Source organism: Orycteropus afer, unplaced genomic scaffold (genome assembly GCF_000298275.1).
Source record: "Orycteropus afer afer isolate SDZICR_OR568_19922 unplaced genomic scaffold, OryAfe1.0 scaffold00107, whole genome shotgun sequence".
In the NCBI taxonomy this organism is placed as follows: Eukaryota; Metazoa; Chordata; class Mammalia; order Tubulidentata; family Orycteropodidae; genus Orycteropus; species Orycteropus afer.
This window is the reverse complement of record NW_006921694.1, coordinates 7785932-7791768: the sequence shown is the minus strand read 5'-3', so window position 1 is coordinate 7791768 and position 5837 is coordinate 7785932. Positions and strand designations below refer to the sequence as shown.

General features: G+C 43.3%; 1 protein-coding gene across 1 annotated transcript in view; it reads right to left on the bottom strand.

Annotated features, from left to right (window-relative positions):
* The window catches only part of RASGRF2 (Ras protein specific guanine nucleotide releasing factor 2), a 493174-nt gene that overhangs the window by 39908 nt on the left and 447429 nt on the right, over positions 1-5837 (bottom strand). The gene's annotated exons all lie outside the window — the stretch shown is intronic.

Here is a 5837-nt window from a genome sequence, read left to right as displayed (position 1 = left end):
ACTGTGGTCAATGACATGAGACAAAGTATATGTGTGAACTGCTGTATGGAAAGTGAATTTGCTCTGTAAATCTTCACCTAAATCACACACACAAAAAGACCAAGAAACAAAAAACGCAATTTACTCCCTTGGAAATCCAAAGGGAGTCACTATGGGTTAGAATTAACTTGATAACAGTGAGTTTTTTTTTTTTGTTGTTGTTCATTTGTTTAATTCTACCCCAAAACTATCTGGTTTCTATTGTGAGGAGAGTGCAGAATGAGGCAGAGTTTCATTCTGTTGCACAGAAGGTCACTATCTGTCAGAGTATACTTGATGGCACCACAACAACAACAATCCTACCTCATTAACATAACAAACATAATGTAATCCTCATCAATATTACCTAATCCTGACTCATTAACATAATGGACAGCTCACTCCCAAATGGAACCAAAACCCACAGGCATAGAGGCTAGGATTTAGAAGATATCACAAAATGGAAGACAATCACACAATACTCGGAGTCATGGCCTAGCCAAGGTGACAAATTTTGGGGGGGACACAATTCAATCCAAGACAGTACCACTGTCAATTTTACAGCTGTGATATTATCTACAGTTACATAAGATGTTACCACGGAAGAAAACTGAGTATGGGGTGCAAGCAATCTCTATCATTTTTTACAACTGAATGTGACTCTATAATCATCTCAAAGTAAAAAGTTTTCAAAGTTGTGCCCTTTATTTACAAGAGTCAGGCTTCGTTGACAGAAAAAAGATTTGGAAGTTCTAAGGGGCCAAATTTGAGGTTCTCAGGGCAATGCATTTTTTCCTAAGGAACACAGTGGGTAGGATGAAGGATATGATTTAGACTTCTTGTTTTGCCATAAAGGGAGGAGTCAGAGCTCTTCCTTTGCTAGAGAGAGAGAGAGAGAGAGAGAGAGAGAGAGAGAGAATTAGAGTGAGAAAAGACAAATAGAAAAAGAATAGGAAAGGGTGAGAGTCCCTGAGGGAAGCTTAAAATTCTTAGAGTGAGCAACAGAAACTAGATAGTTTTGAGGAAATGAGAGTAAAATGTATTTATGCTCTTCCCTGCCACCCCCCGCCCCTCAACTGGAACTGAGAATAGACAGGTAGACTGAATTACCCCCAACTATTTTTCCAGTAAGTTAAATTACCCCCAACTATTTTCCCACCCTGGACAGATGAGTATTCAGTTCCTTAAAGAACTGAATGGAAAACATTCCTTCCTGCAGATGATAGATTGCTAAAAGTATCTTAGAAACAACTTGTAAATTAACTCTGGCCCAGGGACATGCACAATAGGACCAAAAAAGGAACAAAAGTTAATTGCAGACCCTCTCCCCTCTGCCCAAGCCCCTATCAGGTGATAACAGGAAGCTAGTGTGACTCATCCATTTCACATTCACGCCCCAAATTCCTCAACCTTTTGTGAATATGCACAACCCCCTCTCCTGAAACCTACAAATGTTAGATCTGGGTGCTAAACTACCCCTACTTCTTGCATTGTGGGTTTGAAATAAATAATTTTCTTTCCTCTCAATCTCGGTGTGTAAACTGTTTTGGCCTGACTGCGCACCTGGCAGGGACCCGCATTTGGTGCGTTAATAATTTTGCACCCTCTGCCCGTAGCATGAGAACCCTCGGACAATGGAAACGGAATGGACTCCTGACAGACCTTGTGAGCACTCAAACACTGCTTTGTCTGAAGGTACGTGAGGGGTGCTGGGTCTGTGACCTTCTGCAGCGTCCCCCGCCTCTAGGCGCTTTCGAGAGAAGAGAAAATTACTGAGTTTAAAGACATCTATTGGTGAGTATAGATTAAATTCTTGTCTGGCTTCTAGTTGATTGGAAAGTTGATATTTTGGCTAATAAGCCTAATTAAGACACCTCCACAGCTAAAGTACTCTTAAGAATCTATACTCTGGTCTGGTTTGGCTTCTACCTAATTGGAAGGTTGAAATTTTGGTTAGTAACTTTAATAAGACACCTTCATGGCTGAAGCACTCTTAAACTAGCTTTAAGCTCATAGGAAGGTTGAAATTTTGGCTAATAACCTTAATAAGACACCTTCATGGCTGAAGCACTCTTAAACTAGCTTTAAGCTCATGTTGTTGTTGTTGTTATGTGCCGTCGAGTCGGCCCCGACTCATAGCGACCCCTCCTTGGGTTTCCGAGGCAGTATCACTACGGAAGTAGGATTGCCCAACCTTCCTTCCGAGGAGTGGCTGGTGGGTTTGAACCGCCAGCTGTCTGGTTAGCAGGCAAGTGTCTTAGCCTCTATGCTACCAGAGCTCCCGCTTTAAGCTCATAGGGAGGTTGAAATTTTGGTCCTTACTCGGTAACCTGAAATTAAGATCATCTCCATAACTAAAGCACTGTTGTATCAGATCTGGTTTTGGTTTGGTTTGAGTGTGGGTTTACTGTAGCCTACGTGTTTCTTGGGGATCCTTTACCTTAATCTGTTGTGTGTGGATGAGAGTGTGGGTACGTGGCGATCCAGATGTCTTTTAGTCTGGTCTTGTTTTGTTTTGGTTTGTGTGTGGGTAAGAAATAAAATTTTTAAGTGGCGACCTAGGTGTCTTTTAATCAAAATCCTCAGCTCATGTGTTTCTTAGGAATACTTTACTTTGAATTCTGGTCTGGCTCTGCTTGATTTGTTTGTGTGTGAGAAAGAGTGTGTGTGTGCGTGGCAGCGGTGCAACAGTTTCGAGTGGATGTAAGTGTGACTGGAAATTTGGTAACCAAGGTTCTCTAGCAGAATGGTGCCCCCTGGGCTGCATTCTGAAAACCTGGGTTCATTTTGACCTTAAGCCTATAAAGAGAAAAACTGGTATTTTTCTGTAACACTGTCTGACCACAGTATTGGTGAGTCTGGGGATAGATGGTCAGAAAGTAGAAGTCTAAACTATATTATCCAGTTAAATATCAAAAGTGGGAAGAACTGCTTTATCCAGAGTTATTCTAAACTTTGTTTCAAAACAAGGATTTACAGAAAACAGTTTGGGGTGATAATTGTATGATCTAAAGGGAAAGCGGATTTTAAGGGTGTCTTTCAGGACTCTAAAGTCTCTTATTTTGACTCCGTTCCTCCCCATCTGCCCCTCAGAAAACGATCTCCCCAACACACATTCAGTGGTATAAAATTTGGCCAGGGGTCTAGACCAGATACGTCAGGGCAAAACCCATTAGAGCAGGTTCCAGCCAGTTTAAATCATGAAGGAAATCCTGGAGGTTTCATTTGGACTCATGTGCCATTTACCTTAATATGTTATTAACTACCTTACCCCTGAAGAGAGGCAAATGGGATTAGAGAAAGCTAGAGTAAAAGATGACAGACTTCACGACCTCCAGCCTGAAAACCTAGTCAGGGGCTACAGCCATCAGGCAGTGCCAGGAACAGATCCAGAGCGGGACCCTAAGAATCCAGAGGACAGAACAAGGTTGGAGTACATTGTCGAAGGGCTCCAGAAAGGGAGCCCCAAAGCAGATTCAAAAGTTCAGGAAGTATAACAAGGCCTCAAGGAAAATCCTTCTGCTTTCCTCAAATGGGTATATAAAACTTACCATCAATGTACTGACAACGACCCAGATGCCAAAATTAGAAGGGAGACTGGTATGAATACTTCTCAACTTGTAGAGGTTGCTTTCAAGGTCTACAATAACCAGGACCAGGAGCAGGAGAAACAGAAGCAAAGAGGCATGAAGCATGTCATGGTTTTGTACAGATTGTGTCCTGCCATAAGTTTACTCAGCCAAGTATACAGGGCATCTTTTCCCATAACAAGTGCTGGTTGCACTGACAGTTCTGTCCTGTCTTGCTGGCTGCTGCCCTGGGAGACCTGCCAGAAAGTTGATCCTACCGGGTAAGTCCCCATGGGCCCCCAATGGGTAGAAAGGGAACGAATCAAGCTCCTCCTCCAAGAGGCCAACCAATAAAGTTGGGGCATCAACAGTGTGCTTACTGCAAGAAGGATGGGCACTGGAAGAGGGAATACCCAGAACAAGCCCTCCAAAACCAACCAAAGGGGGCCCAGCAGATAGTAAGCACAGCTAACAGCAATCAAGAATGATGGGGCCCAGGGGCTGTGTTGCAGACTGGGCAAACTCCTATCTCCTAGTAGGAACCTGGGTGGTAATAACTGGGAAAACAGCCCATTGAATCTCTATTGGACACAGGGGCAACCTCAGTCCTAAACACCTCCAAGGCCCCTCTGTCCCAGAAGACTATGAGCATTACTGGAGTTTCAGTAATGTACAAATCTTCGTCAACCTCTTGAATGCCAGGTTGGGAGCACTGTATTAACTTAGAAATTTTTATACATGACTGAATGCCCTGGTCCTCTGTTGGAATAAGACTTAATAACCAGGTTAAATACTCAGGTTACTTTCTCAACTAACAAGCATCCAGGTGGATGTTAATCCCGACCAGGCATGGGCCTTACAGACAACCTCCTGCAATTACCTGCTGCTATGGGAGCTCTAGGAGCTCTGGTAGCATAGTGGCTAAGACACTTGACTGCTAACCAGAAGGCCGGCGGTTCAAACCCACCAGCCACTCCTCGGAAGGAAGGTTGGGCAATCCTACTTCTGTAGTGATACTGCCTCAGAAACCCAAGGAGGGGTCGCTATGAGTCGGGGCCGACTCGACGGCAAACAACAACAACAACATGGACTACAGAAGCAACAGACAGGACAGAACTGTCACTGCAGCCAGCACTTGTTATGGGAAAAGATGCCCTATATACTTGGCTGAGTAAACTTACTACAGGACTCAATCTGTACAAAACCATCCAAAAGGTTACACAAGGCTGCTTGACCTATACCAGAACAATCCAAAGTGCAGCCCACCTCCAGTGGTAAGAGGAATTTAAACAAGAGGACTGAACCTATACAAGGACTGGCAGGTAAAATTTATAACCCCTAAAAAATACCTATTAGTATTTATAGATACTTTCACTGGATGGGTAAAAGCCTTTCCCTGCAGCACGGAAAAGCAGCAGAGGTAAGTAAACCCTATTAAAATTATCCCCAGTTTAGTTTGCTAGTCTCAGTTCAAAGTAATTAAGAGGGAACATTTGCATCTCAAATAGTCCAACAAGTAACAGGACTAGCACATTGACAGGGAAAAACTGAGAAGATGAAGCACACTTTTAAGAAGACACTAGCTAAGGTGTGCCAAGAGTCCAACTTATCTTAGATAAAACTCCTTGACCTGTTGTGGATCTGGGTTACCCCCCAGAAGCAGGCTTAAGTTAAGCCCATATGAAATATTCTATGGGAGACCATTTTCTAGAGTGTGGCATCCTAGTTATGCAGGAAAGGGAGACCTTAAAATTGTTAAGGAATCGGACACTTTAAACATGTGCAAACTTTGTCTGCAACATTATTAACCAGTTTACTTCCAGCAGGTTGTTGTATCCTACAAATACTCCCCATTCATGGCTTCTGTCCAGGTGATTAGGTCTACTGAAAGAGTAGAACGACCGGACTTCCCAAAGCCGATTTCAGGCCAAATGGATTGGGGCTTATGAAGTATTGTTGACAACACATTCTTCAACCAAACTGAAGGGAATCCACCCTTGGATACATCACATCTGATTGAGGATAACACAGGCTGCACTGGGAACTCTTCTCAATCTATAACTAAATTTTATTCTACAGGGAACAACCTTGGGGAACAGGGAGACTCAAGAGGACCTGGGCAACTGAATATTTAGTATCCCCAACAACCTGTTTTAACACCAGAGGCTCAGCCTCAAAACTCACGTCTACATGTCACCACAGTAGGACAAACCGACAGACAAGTTTGTCCTGCTGTTGGAGACCTCTCGT